Here is a 17,610-nt window from a genome sequence, read left to right on the forward strand (position 1 = left end):
GGGTCGGGCCTGGGGAGTCATGGATTCACTGGATCATGGGGTGTGGCGTTGCCGGTACCTGTGCGGGAGGACGAAAGTTCAAGTCTTCAGGTCCTTGGTGCTTCCAGTCTTGCTCGATGGATGCGAGACTTGGACTCTGACCAAGGATCTGAGATGGAGACTTAATTCCTTTGGTACCAGGTCTCTTCGGAGAATCCTTGGCTATCGCTAGTCGGATTTTGTGTCCAACGAGCGGTTGCTGAGAGAGACTCGGATGAGATTTGTTACCTGCATAGTCCGTGAGTGTCAGTTGCGGCTGTATGGACATGTGGCTCGTTTTCCTGACGCTGATCCTGCTCACCAGATTCTCTCAGCGAGGGAGTCTCACGAGTGGAGGAGGCCAGTGGGCCGACCATGTGCCTCGTGGTTGCAGCAAGTCGACCATCATCTCAAGGAGATGGGGATGGGCCTGGCATCTGCCTGGGGGATGGCCAGACGGAGGCCTCTGGAGTACCGGCGGAAAGTGGACGCAGCGACGCGCTGTTCTGGCACATGCTCCCATACCTGACCTGATATATGTATATATATATATATATATATATATATATATATATATATATATATATATATATATATATATATATGTAAATGTTAGATATATGTAATATATTGTTGTGGTTGACGAAATTCACAAACCACCATTCAGGTCCCTTAGGTGAGATATCTCGGTAAGTATATGTGTAGTTAGGCCCAAACCCGTTGTCTAGAGGGAATAAATGTCATTCATGCGGGCTGCGACTCTTCAGGATAGCCGTTTTTCTTTTACTATCTTTATTTTGGACCAGCCGCCATTACTACCACCACCAACCACGTCTCAACAACCATCACAACAACAACCACCAACCGCAACGCCGCTTCACAACAACAACCACCAACCACAACGCCGCTTCACAACAACAACCACCAACCACAACGCCGCCTCACAACAACAACCACCAACCACAACGCCGCTTCACAACAACAGCCACGACCTTTACCGTCACAACTCGCCACCATCGCATCCCCCACCATTCTCGCGCCACTTGTGGGCACCGATACTGGACTCGTGTAGTGCGCGCACCGAGCAGCGTGTTCAAAAACATCACGGACTTTCCACAGAAAACGGATCAAAAACGACTCACGCCCACTTTTGTTCCGTCCAATCGGTGAGCGAGGGGCGATTTGTCCCCGCCTCCAGGGCGTTGGAGGGTGGTCGCTATATGCAAATTCATGGATCAAAAAGCATTCACGCCCACTTTTCCTCGGGCCAATGGGGAGCCAGTTAGAGAGGTGAAGGGTCGGAGGCAGAGGGTCAAGGGTGAAAGAGCGAAGCCACGGGGCTTATATAAACGGCTGCGTTCGTCAGTAAAGTTAGAGTTGTGCGGAGTTCAAGAGAGTCGTCGGTGGAGCTGGAACGAAGTGGGAGAAGTCAAGAGTGAAGAGTTGGGACGAGCCAAGAGAGGAGACGGAGAGGGCGAGTAGACGGAGCCATGGAGAGGTGACGGCGGCAAAGGCGGACGAGGGGGTGCTCGCGTCGGTGCCGGGAGCTGCACAGGGAGAGGCCAGCAACGCGACCGAGGCCGAGGAGGAGACGCTCGCCGCGGGACCGAGACAGGGTGATATCCTCCTTCCCCCGAGCATCAGCAACCCCCTCCTGTTTCCCCCCGCGCTGAGATAGTGCGACAAAGGGGGCCCCTTTCCCACCCCCTACCAGACACTGTCCGCGAGGCCCGCGGAGTTGAGGCGCCGCCGCCGCTCTGCGTCTCATCATCAGAAGGGTAGGCCCGACACGGTCTCGGCCCCAGGCCCGCCTACCCCCCTCATCCTGGAGGGTGGTTCTCTTTTCTTTTGCTTTGGGTATCTGTGTTGTCGGCGCCGTCTGTGAAGTAAAATTGTATAAGTGTTGCCGTGTGCCCGGTAGTCGGTTAGATCTGCATTGTTGCATTTGCTTTTTGTGTAATATTGCATTGTCTTCTTCTTTTACATGTGCTTTTGGTGGAATTGTATATGTGTGCTTTCCATTCATCGCGGAATAAATGTGCTTATTGTTGAACTGTTTTCCCGCTTCGCTTCGTCTTTTCCTCTATTGAATCTCCATCTTGCTTCACGTAAAGGGTTGGTCGTGGGCTAAAACGCCCGATAATTAATCGAACCGTCGAGGCCGACGAATAACACCGCTCGGTTATCCCGATCGCTTAAAGTGGCCCGTGTCCGAAGTCGACCTGCGGCGAGGTGCGATCGCCCGGTCTACCCTCCGTGTGGGTACTTAGGTAGGTCGAATTTGGCGAGCAACCCTATCCCACGCGGGGGCCGATTGGCACGATCGCGGTGAGACCGAAAGGTCCACCCGTGACTAGTTCCCGGCGTTAGTCCGAGAGGGTCACGACTGGATTGTCCGTCCGGTGGGCGACGTGCCGCGATTCGAGTTACGTGGCCGTTCACACGCCGGCGGGCGCGAATCCGCAACACTGGTGTCAGGTCGTGCGATATAAACCCATCGCCCTCCTCACAGCACTGGTAACGGAGAACGGGAAAACGGGCTCTCCTGTCTCCGGCTAAATTCACGGGAATCGGTCCAGGGGTGAGAGGAGCGACCCCCGATTCCCTCCAAATTACGAGCGAGTTAAATTAACCCTTTAAGAGAAGCAAGATGGTGTCTCAAGGCGAGCGGGAGCCGGGGGTATTAGAAATGGATGTAGAATGTGTAGGATCCATGGCTCAGGATGAAATCCCCGTGCAGGAAATGTTGGTTGTACAGGAAAACGAACTCGCCCAACTGAACCCAGAGCCCGAAATGGGTGCGGCAGCGGCCGCGGTGTATGACACCTCCCCTCCCCCTCTCCACCAAAACCCTTCCCCAACCACTGCCGAAACGGCTCACCCAAGCGCACCCGACATGGCCCAGCTAATCACCATGCTGGCAAAGATGGATGCGAATGCACAAAAGATGAATGCAGATATGAAAAACGAAATGAAAGAGCTGCGGGGTGAGACGCAGAACATGGGCCGATGCCTGCAGGCGGGCATGAAGGCCGTGACCAGGGAGATAAAAATGGCGACTCCACATGTGGGAGCGAACGAGCTGGGAGGGGGTGCAACGGTGACCGAAAGGGAAAAATTAAATGGGGAGACCAAAACGTGCGAGACGAGACACGAGGTGACGACAAAGGAAATAAAAATAGTTGAGACAAGGGAGGTAAAGGGTGAAGAGGTGACCGAGTTGGCAGAGACACGGGAGATGGGAACGATAGAGGGAAGACTGCACGATGAAGACGGGGTAAGTGACGCACACACACACACACGGAGGTAGTGGAGGGTAATGGGGGTGAGCTCGCGGACTGGGTGGAGACCCGGTGCGAGCAGTTGGATGGCCTCCTCCAGGAACGAGGGGAGGAAGTATGCCCCCTTGAGGCGAGTCACGACCAGGTGAGTTCGGTCGTGCTTTGCGAGGTTGAGAGGAGGAGTGCTGCGAACGGGTGCACGGAAAGCCTGGGGGGTATAGAGGCCCCGGAGACCCTTGTGGGGACACGAATCCCCAGTGTGGTTGTCCCTGTGTGTGTGGTGCAAGGCGTGAGTGCGTCCCCGTGTGTGGAAGCGACCCCGTGTGTGAGTGGTGTGGTGGCGATGGTGCCAGAGTACGTGCTTCCCAGCACGCCGTGTGTGGATGAGGCACCGTGTGTGGAAGAGGCCGTGTGTGTGGATGAAACGGCCAGTGTGGATGAGGCACCGCGGTTGAGTTCCCCCGCGTGTGTGAGTGAGGCACCGCGGGTGAGTTCCCCCGCGTGTGTGGGTGAGGCACCGTGTGTGAGTGAGGCATTGTGTGTGTGGATGAAACGGCCAGTGTGGATGAGGCACCGCGGGTGAGTTCCCCCGCGTGTGTGAGTGAGGCACGGTGTATGAGTGAGGCACGGTGTGTGAATGGAGCACCACGTGTGAGTGGTATGGTTTATGCAAGGGAGACCGTGTGTGTGAGAGAGCGGTATGTGAGGGAGATGTCGGTGGGCATGCGGGAGCACGCAGCCGCGTCTCCCGGTGTGAATGTAATGGTGAGGTGTGTTAGCGTCGGAACACGCAGGTGTGCGTGGGTGGAATGGCGACGACGACGGAGACATGTGAAGAAAGGAAGCCGGGTAGCGGCTGTAGCTGTTTCGGGGACCGTGCCGGGTTCACCCAGCAGTGAGCACGAGGTCCGTGCTGTGCAACGCACGAGGCCCCCACGTGCTCGCTTGCGAGAGTGAAGTCCCGGTCCGGAAACGCCAGCGGTGGATTTGCCGATCCCGCAGACGGACAAAGTTTAGGCAGGATTACGGATTTGGACCGGACGGGTTCTCCACGCGATCGTGTGTGTTTAGCTCCAACGGGCAAAGCACATGTGTTCGCGTGGGGAACCCCTCGAGACGTGGGGCTTGTGTTTTTTTTTTATGCGCACGGTGACGTCATGGCTGCACGTGGGGTTGGAATCCGGCAGGAGGGGTATCCCTGCCGGATGGTACCGTCCAAGGAGGGACGAGGAACACGTGCAGCTGCATGACGTCACGGGCAGGTGTAAAGTGCGCGAGTTGCCGCGCTGGTGCTGCGCATGAAAAAAAAAAAAAAAAAGAACAGCAAGCCTCACTTTCGGGTGCACAGGATTCCTGGGCAAGGGGTGGAAGACCCCCTTGACCGGGGCACAGGATGGAAACTAGTTAGGGGGAAGGGTTAGCTTAGTTAGACCGACTTCATGGGGCAGGGGTAAGTCCTCATGGAGTCCGTGGAATGGATTAGGTAGAGGGATTTTAGCCAGATTTAGGTTGGGATATTGATTAATGGGATTAATTGGAGACAGTGACTGACAGTGAGTGTGTAGTGGGGACGTAGCTTAGCTACGTAGTGTTAAATGGAACGTGCTATAGTTTAAGGGACGACATGGGAGCACGAGTTAGTTCGGGGATGTAGTTAGGAGGATGGCAGAGTTCAGCGGTGAGTGTGTTGAAGAGTTGGTGAGTGAAGTGGAAGCATGTGCTTGGTGAGTGAGTGAGGCCAGCGGGTCTGTGTGAGTGGAGCGAATGGGGAATGCATGGTGCGATGAGTGATTGGGGGGAGGAGTGACTCCCGCCCAAGGGACCCCGGGGTCAGTGTAGACTGAGTTAGGGGGTTAGTCAAATTGAAAAATGGAGGTTGTTTTGTTGTTGGTGGGGAAGTAGGCTCGAAACCCGTTTGGAGGGGTGCAGGAGCCCTGTTGACGGGTTGGGAGCGTGGTGGCGAAAGGTGAGTATCGCTGAGTGGGTACCCCGGGCACCAGGCTAGTCGGCCGTGGTAGGCCAAGGGCCCATGGGGGGCCGGGATAGCGTAGTGGGCACGGGTGCGCCTGCTTGGTGCGGGGGCCCGGGGCGCCATTAGCCGCGTGGGCAGTGTTGTGGGCACGGGTGACCCTCGGAAAGGGGCCTGGGAAGCCAGCCTGCCACGTGTGCATTTCAGGGGAGGTGCCATGGGGGCACTCCCCGGTGTTAGGGAGCTGGTAGGCTCGGAGGCAGTGTAGTGCCCGGGGGTGCCATCGTCGGAGAATCGGCAGAGGGTCGTGCCTGCCAAAGGGAGCCACGTGTCCCAGCCATGAGACCGTGTGAGGGCACGGAGAGAAAATTGGGGGGCGAGGCCTGAAATTGTGAGGACACCAACACAGGCGACGGGAATCTGGGTTGTTAGAACCAATAGTTTAAGCGAGAGGCGCTTGTTGAAAGCCCCGGGGTAGTTTAACAGTTAAATGGTTAGGGTAGATTAGGAGATGTACCCCTCCGCACCATCCATCCCCTCGCTGTCGTTGTGGGCCGCTGGACCCACTTTGGTTATAGATCGCCGAACTCTGGGGAGGCCATTCTGAGGCTTGAGTTGGGCCTCGACACAGGACGCTAGCTCTCCCTTGTTCCCCTCCGGGAAGGGAACGTAGGGGTTGGGAGTAGGCTAGGTGACAGGATAGGTTAGCCGAACAAGGACGATAAAGGGGGTTAGGGGACGATTTATAGTGGGGAAGTAAAAAAAAAAAAATAAAAGTTGGGGCTAAATTGGGGTTTGACAAATTAAGGGAGTGGGTATGTACAGTGACAGGCAAAGGCGATAGGTGGGAGGGAGACAGGTAGGTAGGTCCGAGCCCGCCTTCCAAGTGGCCAGCACCACCGCACTCCCTCCACCAACCTCCACGGAACGGCAAAGGCTGGCCAACTTCATCGGCAGCTGTTGTTTTGCTGCGAGGCCTGTGCCGGCTGGATCGTCTGCAGCTGCTGTGCTGCAAGGCCTGTGCCGGCCCACTTCATCTGCCGGCTGGCTGTTTTTCTTCAAGGCCTGTGCCGGCCAGTTCATCTGCCGGCTGTGTTTGCCTGCAGCGGCCTTCTTCTGCGGGCTGTGTTTGCCTGCTGCCTTTGCCATGCCATGCCCACTGTCCCTGTTCACCAGCCCCGTTCAATTTTTGCTTTGCCCCCCCTGTTCATTGCCATGTGCGCCAGGATCAAGGCAACAGTTTGCAAGCTGCGAGAACTGCCCTGTTGGCAGCTACAACACGGGCCTGCAGTGGTGGCCCGTGCACCGTGTTTGCGTCCATCCATTCATCCATCCATTCGTTGTGTTCATTGCGTGTGCCACTTGAGCTGGCACGGAGACTGCGTTTGGCAGCCCATGCACCGTTGTGGTTCACTGCGTTCAGTTCAAACCATTCATCCATCCATTCGTTGTGTTCATTGCGTGTGCCACTTGAGCTGGCACGGAGACTACGTTTGTGCAGCCCATGCACCGTTGCGGTTCACTGCGTTCAGTTCAAGAAGGAAGGCCTTGGACTGCGTGTGAGCAGCCGGCCACGTTCCCTGTCACCTGCATTGTTTTGAGCCAGAGACTGCATGCGAGCAGCCTGGCTCCCTGCTAACTGCTTTCTTTTTGCAGAGTTCATTGATCCTGGGCCATGGTTTAGTGTAAAATTTGTAAGTTAAGTTAAGATGTACTGTACATATGAGTGCGCCCCCGGCATGTCTGTCCTAGCGCCGGCAATTTTATTTAATTCGTCCGTGTGAGTGAGTTTGTTTAGGTAGTTACTCAGCCCTCAGGTTATTTATTTTGGGGACACGAATACCATGAATGTCGCACTCAGGGATCCGTAGGTAAAATGTACTAGGGGAAAACTACACATGATGGCACACGAAAATTTGACGACTCGGGACGAGTCTGTAAAAAGGGGAGGGGGTAGTGTTGTGCTTGACGAAATTCACAAACCACCATTCAGGTCCCTTAGGTGAGATATCTCGGTAAGTATATGTGTAGTTAGGCCCAAACCCGTTGTCTAGAGGGAATAAATGTCATTCATGCGGGCTGCGACTCTTCAGGATAGCCGTTTTTCTTTTACTATCTTTATTTTGGACCAGCCGCCATTACTACCACCACCAACCACGTCTCAACAACCATCACAACAACAACCACCAACCACAACGCCGCTTCACAACAACAACCACCAACCGCAACTCCGCTTCACAACAACAACCACCAACCACAACGCCGCTTCACAACAACAACCACCAACCACAACGCCGCCTCACAACAACAACCACCAACCACAACGCCGCTTCACAAAAACAGCCACGACCTTTACCGTCACAACTCGCCACCATCGCATCCCCCACCATTCTCGCGCCACTTGTGGGCACCGATACTGGACTCGTGTAGGGCGCGCACCGAGCAGCGTGTTCAAAAACATCACGGACTTTCCACAGAAAACGGATCAAAAACGACTCACGCCCACTTTTGTTCCGTCCAATCGGTGAGCGAGGGGCGATTTGGCCCCGCCTCCAGGGCGTTGGAGGGCGGTCGCTATATGCAAATTCATGGATCAAAAAGCATTCACGCCCACTTTTCCTCGGGCCAATGGGGAGCCAGTTAGAGAGGTGAAGGGTCGGAGGCAGAGGGTCAAGGGTGAAAGAGCGAAGCCACGGGGCTTATATAAACGGCTGCGTTCGTCAGTAAAGTTAGAGTTGTGCGGAGTTCAAGAGAGTCGTCGGTGGAGCTGGAAAGAAGTGGGAGAAGTCAAGAGTGAAGAGTTGGGACGAGCCAAGAAAGGAGACGGAGAGGGCGAGTAGACGGAGCCGTGGAGAGGTGACGGCGGCGAAGGCGGACGAGGGGGTGCTCGCGTCGGTGCCGAGAGCTGCACAGGGAGAGGCCAGCAACGCGACCGAGGCCGAGGAGGAGACGCTCGCTGCGGGACCCGAGACAGGGTGATATCCTCCTTCCCCCGAGCATCAGCAACCCCCTCCTGTTTCCCCCCGCGCTGAGATAGTGCGACAAAGGGGGCCCCTTTCCCACCCCCTACCAGACACTGTCCGTGAGGCCCGCGGAGTTGAGGCGCCGCCGCCGCTCTGCGTCTCATCATCAGATGGGTAGGCCCGACACGGTCTCGGCCCCAGGCCCGCCTACCCCCCTCATCCTGGAGGGTGGTTCTCTTTTCTTTTGCTTTGGGTATCTGTGTTGTCGGCGCCGTCTGTGAAGTAAAATTGTATGTGTTGCCGTGTGCCCGGTAGTCGGTTAGATCTGCATTGTTGCATTTGCTTTTTGTGTAATATTGCATTGTCTTCTTCTTTTACATGTGCTTTTGGTGGAATTGTATATGTGTGCTTTCCGTTCATCGCGGAATAAATGTGCTTATTGTTGAACTGTTTTCCCGCTTCGCTTCGTCTTTTCCTCTATTGAATCTCCATCTTGCTTCACGTAAAGGGTTGGTCGTGGGCTAAGACGCCCGATAATTAATCGAACCGTCAAGGCCGACGAATAACACCGCTCGGTTGTCCCGATAGTACGGAACGGGTCGCTTAAAGTGGCCCGTGTCCGAAGTCGACCTGCGGCGAGGTGCGATCGCCCGGTCTACCCTCCGTGTGGATACTTAGGTAGGTCGAATTTGGCGAGCAACCCTATCCCACGCGGGGGCCGATTGGCACGATCGCGGTGAGACCGAAAGGTCCACCCGTGACTAGTTCCCGGCGTTAGTCCGAGAGGGTCACGACTGGATTGTCCGTCCGGTGGGCGACGTGCCGCGATTCGAGTTACGTGGCCGTTCGCACGCCGGCGGGCGCGAATCCGCAACAATATGTTATGTTATATGAAGCTCTTTGTAACCACTGACTGGGCTGACTGATATTAAAGATCAGTACCTTCCAAGTGACGTAGAAAGCTGAAATTTTTTGTTCCGATGGACATCAAAGCTGGTACAATGCAACATTTCACAGAATCGTTGGACAACAACCATGAATGAAAATATAAATAAATGAAAAAAAATTAATGGAAATAAATAAATGAAAAATCAAATGCAGGTGAGTGACACGAGACAAAGCGGAAGCACGGTTCGTATGCTTACACAATGTGTAAGCACACCATGCTATTATTATATACAGTATATATATATATATATATATATATATATATATATATATATATATATATATATATATATATATATATATATATATACATACATACAGTGTCTAAAAATGAATATACCAAAAAGAACGTTGAATTTTTATTTTGTTGTTCAAGATACTGAAATTAATTTGACATGAATACATGCAATTGACTTGTAAGTTTCAGTTTGTTGTGAATTTTGATTGCTATTTTCTTTCTGTTTCAGGAGAACCAATATTTTCTGATATAATGACAAGTCCTCAAGAGAAAGCAAAAATTGTGAGATTTATCCATGAATGTGGTTCAATCATTCAAGTCTAAAGGCGTTTTCAACGTGAAATGTACAAACCAGCACTTGAAAGACACCCAGAAGATACATTAACCAGAAGAAAGGCAGGGGATGCGACAGACTATAACACTTTAAAGTCACTTTAGTGGAAAAAGAATCAAACAGAAGACCAAATACTGCATTTGAGTCATCAGAAGGATCCCGAATAAGTAAAGAGCAAGGATGGAGTCATCAGGGGGAACCTGGATAGGATTCGAGTTTCATCCGCAACGCCACTACCCTCAAACCCATCCAGGCACAGCCAAGTGAACCTCACAGAAAACTTTCTGCAAGAATTCACTTCTCCTTAGGTCAGGTATGGGAGCATGTGCCAGAGCAGCGCGTCGCTGCATCCACTTTCCGCCGGTAGTCCAGGGGCCTCCATCTGGCCATCCCCCAGGCAGATGCCAAGCCCATCCCCATCTCCTTGAGATGCCGATCAACCTGCTGCAACCACAAGACACGTGGTTGGCCCATTGGCCTCCTCAACTCACGAGACTCCCTCGCTGAGAGAATCTGGTGAGCAGGATCAGCGTCAGGAGAACGAGCCACATGTCCATACAGCCGCAGCTGATGCTCACGGACTATGCAGGTAACAAATCTCATTTGAGTCTCTCTCAGCAACCGCTCGTTGGACTCAAAGTCCGACCAGCGATAGCCAAGGATTCTCCGAAGAGACCTGGTATCAAAGGAATTAAGTCTCCATCTCAGATCCTTGGTCAGAGTCCAAGACTCGCATTCATAGAGCAAGACTCGAAGCACGAAGGACCTGAAGACTTGGACTTTCGTCCTCCTGCACAGGTAACGGCAGTGCCACACCCCATAATCTAGTCAATCCATGACTTCCCAGGCCCGACCCAGACGTCGATTGACCTTTGACTCACAGCCAGCAGACATGAATATCACTGCCAATGTAAGTGAATCTCTCCACGACCTCAACATCCTCATGACAAATGACAGGTACAGATGGGACAGCAGCATCCAAGATGTCATTTAAAGCCTGGATCTTAGTATTGACCCAGGAAACCCATAATCCCAGTGGCTCGGTAGTTGTTGCAGTCTTGGCAATCACCCTTCCCTTTCCAGAGAGGGACAACAAGGCCCCTCTTTCAGTCAGTTGGGATGATGCCTGTGTTCCAGGCAGAGCACAGAACTGCATACAATGACACGAGTGCGGCATTTCCACCAGCCTTGAGAAGTTCAGCATGGATACCACATATCCCTGAAACTTTACCCCATTTCAACCGGTTCACTGCAGCCCTTGTTTCCACAAGCGAAGGTGGACGACAGTTGATTGGAGGGTCAGCAACAGGGATTTTAACACCCCTGATGTCCAACTCGACAGCTGGTGGACCAACCTGGTACAACTGCTCAAAGTAACGGGCCCAGCGGGCCCTCACTTCGGACTCCTCTGTCAAGAGCCGACCACCCTCTGCTCTAACTGCAGTATACCGATGGATGGGCTTGAATGAACGCAATGCGCGAAATCCCCTGTAAGCAGGACGAGAATCCCTTGACCACAGGTGATGCTCTATCCCCTCACAGATTCCTCGCACATCGCCCCCTTTGTCCATCCTTAGCGCACGTACAGTTTTATGCCTCAGCTCCCTGAACAGCTCAGCTCTGCCATTCAGCCTGGCCCTGCGACTCTGGTCAATGGTATCCAGTGTCCCTCGAGAGAAAAAAATTCTTCTTTGCCCTTCGGTGAGTTCCAAGACATCCACCGGCAACATCAAGGACGGTGCTCTTGAAGGCACTCCACAACTCTTCAGGACCTCCCAAAGCACCCAGACCCCCCAAATCTCTACTCAGCTTGTTCGCAAACTCCTCAGCTACCCTCTCATCCTTGAGCTTGCCAACATCCAGCCTAGGCTGGGATGGTACCATTCTCCTGGATTTAAGGTACAACTTCAGAGTTGCTACAACAAGCCGGTGGTCAGTATTGAGGAACTGAGCACTCCAGTAGACCCTGCAATTCTGGATTATCCTCCAGCAACCATCAACAAGTACATGGTCAATCTCCTTTTCCACATCGCCAGCGTTGGAATACCAAGTCCAGCGATGAGCTTTTGGGAGCTGAAACTATGAACCGGCCACCCAAAGTCCATGACTTCTTGCAAAGTCAAGGAACTTAGTGCTATTCTGGTTCATAGTTCCTGACCCATGGGTACCAACACACGTCTCATAACCATCCCTATCAGTTCCAGTCGATGCATTGAAATCCCCCAAGACGAGAAGAGTATCTTGTCTGGGGCACTGATCAACCACAGACTCGAGCGTGGCGTAGAATGCATCCTTCACGGTGAGATCACTCGCCTCAGTCGGAGCATAAACAGAGACTAGGGAAATGACACCTTAGGAGTGAAGAATCCTTAGTCTCATAATACGCTCATTGACCGGTGTTACCTCAATTATCATTGGAGTCAGCTGATTGGACACAGCTACAGCAACTCCTTGGGAATGGTAACCATCAGGGCGACCAGACCAATAGTTGGTGCAACCACCCACCATGATCTTGCTGCAATCCGGTCTCCGAACCTCAGAGAGAGCTGCAATACCGATGTCCAAACGCTTGAGCTCAGATGATAACAGAGACAGGTGATCATCCTCTCTTTGGGATAGGACATTCCAGGCACCCACCGGAAGGGACTGCCTCCGGTTAACCCAAGGAGACCGCCGTCTGGGGGACGACACCTCAGCACCACTCCGAAACACTCTCCCACAATCATACCCGGGAATGTTACTCCATGGTTTCCCTCCTATCATCAAAGATTGGGGGTCCCGAAGGCTTTGCCCCAATCTCATCATCCGGTGAGCTGCCCTGCAAAGGGAAGCTGCACAGGAGGTACTCCCATGGAGGGGGTTTTCAGATTTCTTTGCGTTTTTGTGTTTTGCGGAATGAAGGGTTGAATGGTGGCCAGAGTGCAAATCCTGCCACCCACCTCCTAATAAGAAGTAACCCAACTGCAGGAGGACGTCCGCAGACACAGTTGGGCAGTAGATATGGATGGCCATTGGCTCACATGGAGCTATTCTGCCCTTTGACAGATTTTGTTTTTAATCCTGCTGGGTGTCCATATCCAAACACCCTCCTCACCAAAAAAACCTGGTGGGGGAGACGGTTTAGTCGCTGACAACCCGACCAGCGAACAGGTTAGTGCAGGTTTACATGATACCTGTAGCAAGTCACAGATCTAATCTGGCCTGACCTGACTTAAAGGCTTTCTCCTTCGACAGACAGAGAAGGAAAGAGAAATAAGGAGTAAAAGAGATTTAAAAAGAAAAGAAAGAAAAAGCAAGAATTCGAATGATTAATGAGAAAAGTGAAAAAGTAGAAATAAGTTTGAAAGGAACAAAGATGGGAAGAACCAACCCGGACAGATACCGGTAGATTTCAGCAGTTACTCCCCAGGCTCAAATGCAACAATAGGTGGAAGCTTCCAGAGGTCTGTCAGTGGGGAAGCACAGTCCACACAGCATCAGGATATGCAACAAATATAATCAAACAGAAGACCATATACTGCATTTGAGTCATCAGAAAGAACCCAAAGAAGTAAAGAGCAAAGATGAAGTCATCAGGAGGAACCTGGATAAGATTCGGGTTTCAGCCGCTATCCCACTACCCTCAACCCATCCAGGCGCTGCGAAGTGAGCCTTTCAGAAATACAGAGATGAACCCAGATTGACTGTCCTAAAAGAAGAGAGGATTTCTGAGATGTCTGAAGAACATATGAGAAAATATTTAAATATGAACATATTCAATGCAATTGTTACACTGATTATGATATTTAGATCATTTACATAGACCCTTACTAAAACAGAGGAGAAAGGAAAAAAAAATGTATCGAAATCCGCTTGAAATGCACCCTTTGAGAAACATGCTTCGCATAAAATGGGATCATTTTACTAGAAGTGAAGATATCAGAGTAAGAGAAACAAATTTTAGTGAATGCGATAATATGTAAAATTTAGACCGAAATGCTTTGGACAGATTGAAAGAACAGAGGACGAAAGACAAGTGTAACGAATACAGAAAAGCATGATGAACAGTAGTGAAGCAGTGGGAGACTAAGAACAGCTACAACACTCGGTAAAGCACAAACCTCCACCAGACTGAACAGTTTATGGGTTGTATCACACTGACAGGCCAGATCTGAATCCGGATCTTCATCAAAATCAAATCCATTCTTCCTCATCACACACGTAACCTGAAAACCAAAATTTGTCCGAATGCATCCATAACTTTTTGAGATATTCTACTCACAGACAAGCAAACAGACAGACAGACATGGGGTGAAAACGTAACCTCTGTCCATCTTCAGTGGTACAGGTAAAGATGGAAGTAATTAGTAAAGGAGAATCCCATGAAAACTCACGGAATTTGGATGGAAGAAGTACAATATCTCGGCGAAGACAGGAAAAGGTGAAGAGCTGTGGTTTGGACCAATGCCACACACAGTGCGGCAGTGGGAAGATAAACATAAAGAATTCTCAATCAGACTAGAATCCCATTTGTAAATTATCGATTGATAGATCAAAATAATTAATTTGCCACATGGAAAAAGGCTCAGGTGCGACGTTTCGACCACTCAATGCTTATTAACTCAACTGGGAGTACACTTAAACTGGATACTCGTACATCTGCCAAGACTTGATATCACTACTCGAAGGTGAGTGTGGGAGATGTGGTTGGGGCACGCTTCTGTAATATATATATATATATATATATATATATATATATATATATATATATATATATATATATATATATATATATATATATATATATATATATATATATATACCACAACGTCATTTTCGTGTTGACCTTTGGTGTTGTGTGCACGGTTATCCTTCTCATAGATTTTTCGTTGGCATGTTCCTCAACCAGAGCCACCAAAGCTCCTCTTTTATCTGACTCTTTCTACCCCACCCTCTTCCACTTGCACCTTGAAGACCCTCCATCATTTACCTTATTTCCTCACATTCCCCTCCCTTGGGGGTGTACTAAGTGTTGAAGACCACTGTGGTCGAAATGCGGAACGTGAACACTTGTCCATGTGATGAAAGTATTGGATGGGTGTGCCTTCGCTTTCTCGACACATCACAAAAAGAAACTGGGACAACATAATATTTTCAAGCAAGTTATGTAACAATGTTTTTGGAGATTTTATGAAAATTACATCTGTACTAATACGTGCGCGTGAGTGCATGTGTGCGTGTTCCCATCGTGTGCTGCCTTTTTGGCTGCTGGTTGCATCATTGGTTAGGGGCACGGCTATGTCGCTGATGCAGTGCCCCTATTGCCAGGATACTGGTGCTCATTTCACCAACCTCAGAAGGATGACAGGCTTGGTCAACCCCTGATGTTAATTCAGTGTCCAATGGGACTCGAAATCAGGACACTAGGATCCCAAGCCACCACCCGAACCGCTAAGCCAACACCAGGCTAGTGTGTGTGTCTGTGTGTTTGTGTGTCTCCTCCATAACTCCAAACCATAAAACCAAGCAGCCTGAAACTTTGCATGCACACTAAGAAAACTCCAATGAAGTGCAAGAGTGAAAATTGGGTGTTTGGGTTAATTAAAACACCCCCTTTAAGATAATTAACGGTCTTGTTTCATTATATCCTTTATCAGGTGCCATCCTCAGCCACTCCACTCTCCATGGGGTCTCAAGGCGTATCCTTGGTAACATCATTGGGGTCTGAAGCCTCCATGTTTTTTGGCCTGCTTAACCATGCCTTCACTTGGAAAAGGCTGCAACAATTTCTTAACGATAAAGTAATTTTTTTCACTTTCCACACTCATATTATCGAATGTCTGTTCATCATAACTACGAATCTCTGTAAAAATCGCATTTGTAAGAAAGATAGTTTTCAAATTAGGAGCTTGGAGCAATCTCATGCATTATATGATTCGATTTTCCACGATCTTCTCTCACGGATTAATTAAAGTACATCATCGAAATATGATTGCGGCTTTGAGGATCGGATATTGTCCGGACTAAATAAGTATCTAAATCTGGAGTGAAATCTGATAATTCGAAGAAATAACGAGTCTGATAACAAAGCCCATGTAACCTATTTACTTTAAGCAACCAAGGCTATGTTCCCTCCTCCTCCATATATACACAAGAAAATGTGAAATTCCCAAAGCATTAAAACTTATCTTTTTCTACTGTTTGGAGAATTATATTGAGTGAACAAAAGATTGAAGAACATGCCAAAATTAACCAGCTTCATTGAGCTATATGATTTAATGTATTCACTGCTCGGCATCACTCCCTGTCCCCCAGAGGGACTACCCATCCATCGCATCTGCCAGATCTGTGTCTATATTTTCGGAGGTTTCGTGAGGTGCTCTGCCGGAAATCAAAGCAAATCTGGTGAAAAACAAACGTTTTTTTAAAAAAATGTTATAACGTTCGCACAGACCCCGAACAAATATACCACGTGACACATGCACGGATGAGCGGGCAACATGGCGGATTATCTGCAATGTTCATTTCACAGGTGATTAAACTTTGCGATGTCACGAGGGTTGTTCTGTGTTAAGCAGCAACTCTTTTGTGGATAAAGTCATTATGTGAACGAATTTGTTTAATTTATTTAACTGCTGAGGGCACAGTGAAGACTGGCTTTAAAGTTAAACAGATCCTTTCTGCTATGCAGCCACTGCCTGGGCAGCCATTCCTTATCAACCATTTAATTGGAGTGCTTACTTGAGTGCTTAAGCCACTTGCTGAACACCCGACAGTCAATAGTGGTACCGCGCTACGTCATTCTAAGTGAATTGTTCACTCACTGCGGATGTTTTTGCCGTGACACATCATTCAGGGCGAGTGGTCTGTGCTCCGTCATCCTGAGTGAGTGGTTCAAGCTCCATCATCCTGAGTGAGTAGTTCGTTCTCCATCATCCTGAGCGAGTTGTTGTGAAATAACACCTGATTACCGAGCCGTTTGCCGTATTAACGTGTTTTCTAAATTACTGAGCCAAATGGTTTTTTCCAGCCGTCACACACAGTTGTTTATAAAGATTAATGTTTATGAACATCTCCCTGAATGTAACGTTGTTTTTCGGTGAAACCTACTCAAGGTTTCTGGGTTGTGGGGAGTACATACTGCAGTTGGAAATCAAACTGACTCCAACCTGCTGATTCCCAAAAAATTGCCGATGGCGGTCAAGCACTAATACAGTGTGTGTGTGTGTGTGTGTGTGTGTGTGTGTGTGTGTGTGTGTGTGTGTGTGTGTGTGTGTGTGTGTGTGTGTGTGTGTGTGTTTTGTTGTTAAAAATCATATCTCTCTCTCTCTCTCTCTCTCTCTCTCTCTCTCTCTCTCTCTCTCTCTCTCTCTCTCTCTCTCTCTCTCTCTCTCTCTCTCTCTCTCTCTCTCTCTCTCTATCTCTATCTCTCTCTCTATCTCTATCTCTATCTCTCTCTCTCTCTCTCTCTCTCTCTCTCTCTCTCTCTCTCTCTCTCTCTCTCTCTCTCATCCTTGCTCTACCCCCTCCCAATACAGTGCAGCACCCTCCTCCCACACCTCTCTCACTCTCCCCTACTCTGTCTCTGTATATATCCGGACGGTGGTTATTTCTGAACAGTGTTTGTCTCCGGACGTGTCCGGATGGAGGTTGTCTCCAGACGTGTCCAGATGGGAGTTTGTCTCTGGACGTGTCCGGATGGGAGTTTGTTTCCGTATATGTCTGAGCAGTGTTTGTTTGTCTCCAGACAGCTTGGCTCCGGATGCGTCCGCGCGGTGTATTTTTCTCCGGATACATCCTGGCGGTATTTATGTCCAGAGGGGAGTTTGTCTCTGGCCGTGTCGAGGCAGTGCTTGGCTCCGGACGTGTCCGTGTGTTAT

The sequence above is a fragment of the Eptatretus burgeri genome, chromosome 13 (assembly GCF_056783735.1).
Source record: "Eptatretus burgeri isolate ZD-2024b chromosome 13, Ebu_testis_v1, whole genome shotgun sequence".
In the NCBI taxonomy this organism is placed as follows: domain Eukaryota; kingdom Metazoa; phylum Chordata; class Myxini; order Myxiniformes; family Myxinidae; genus Eptatretus; species Eptatretus burgeri.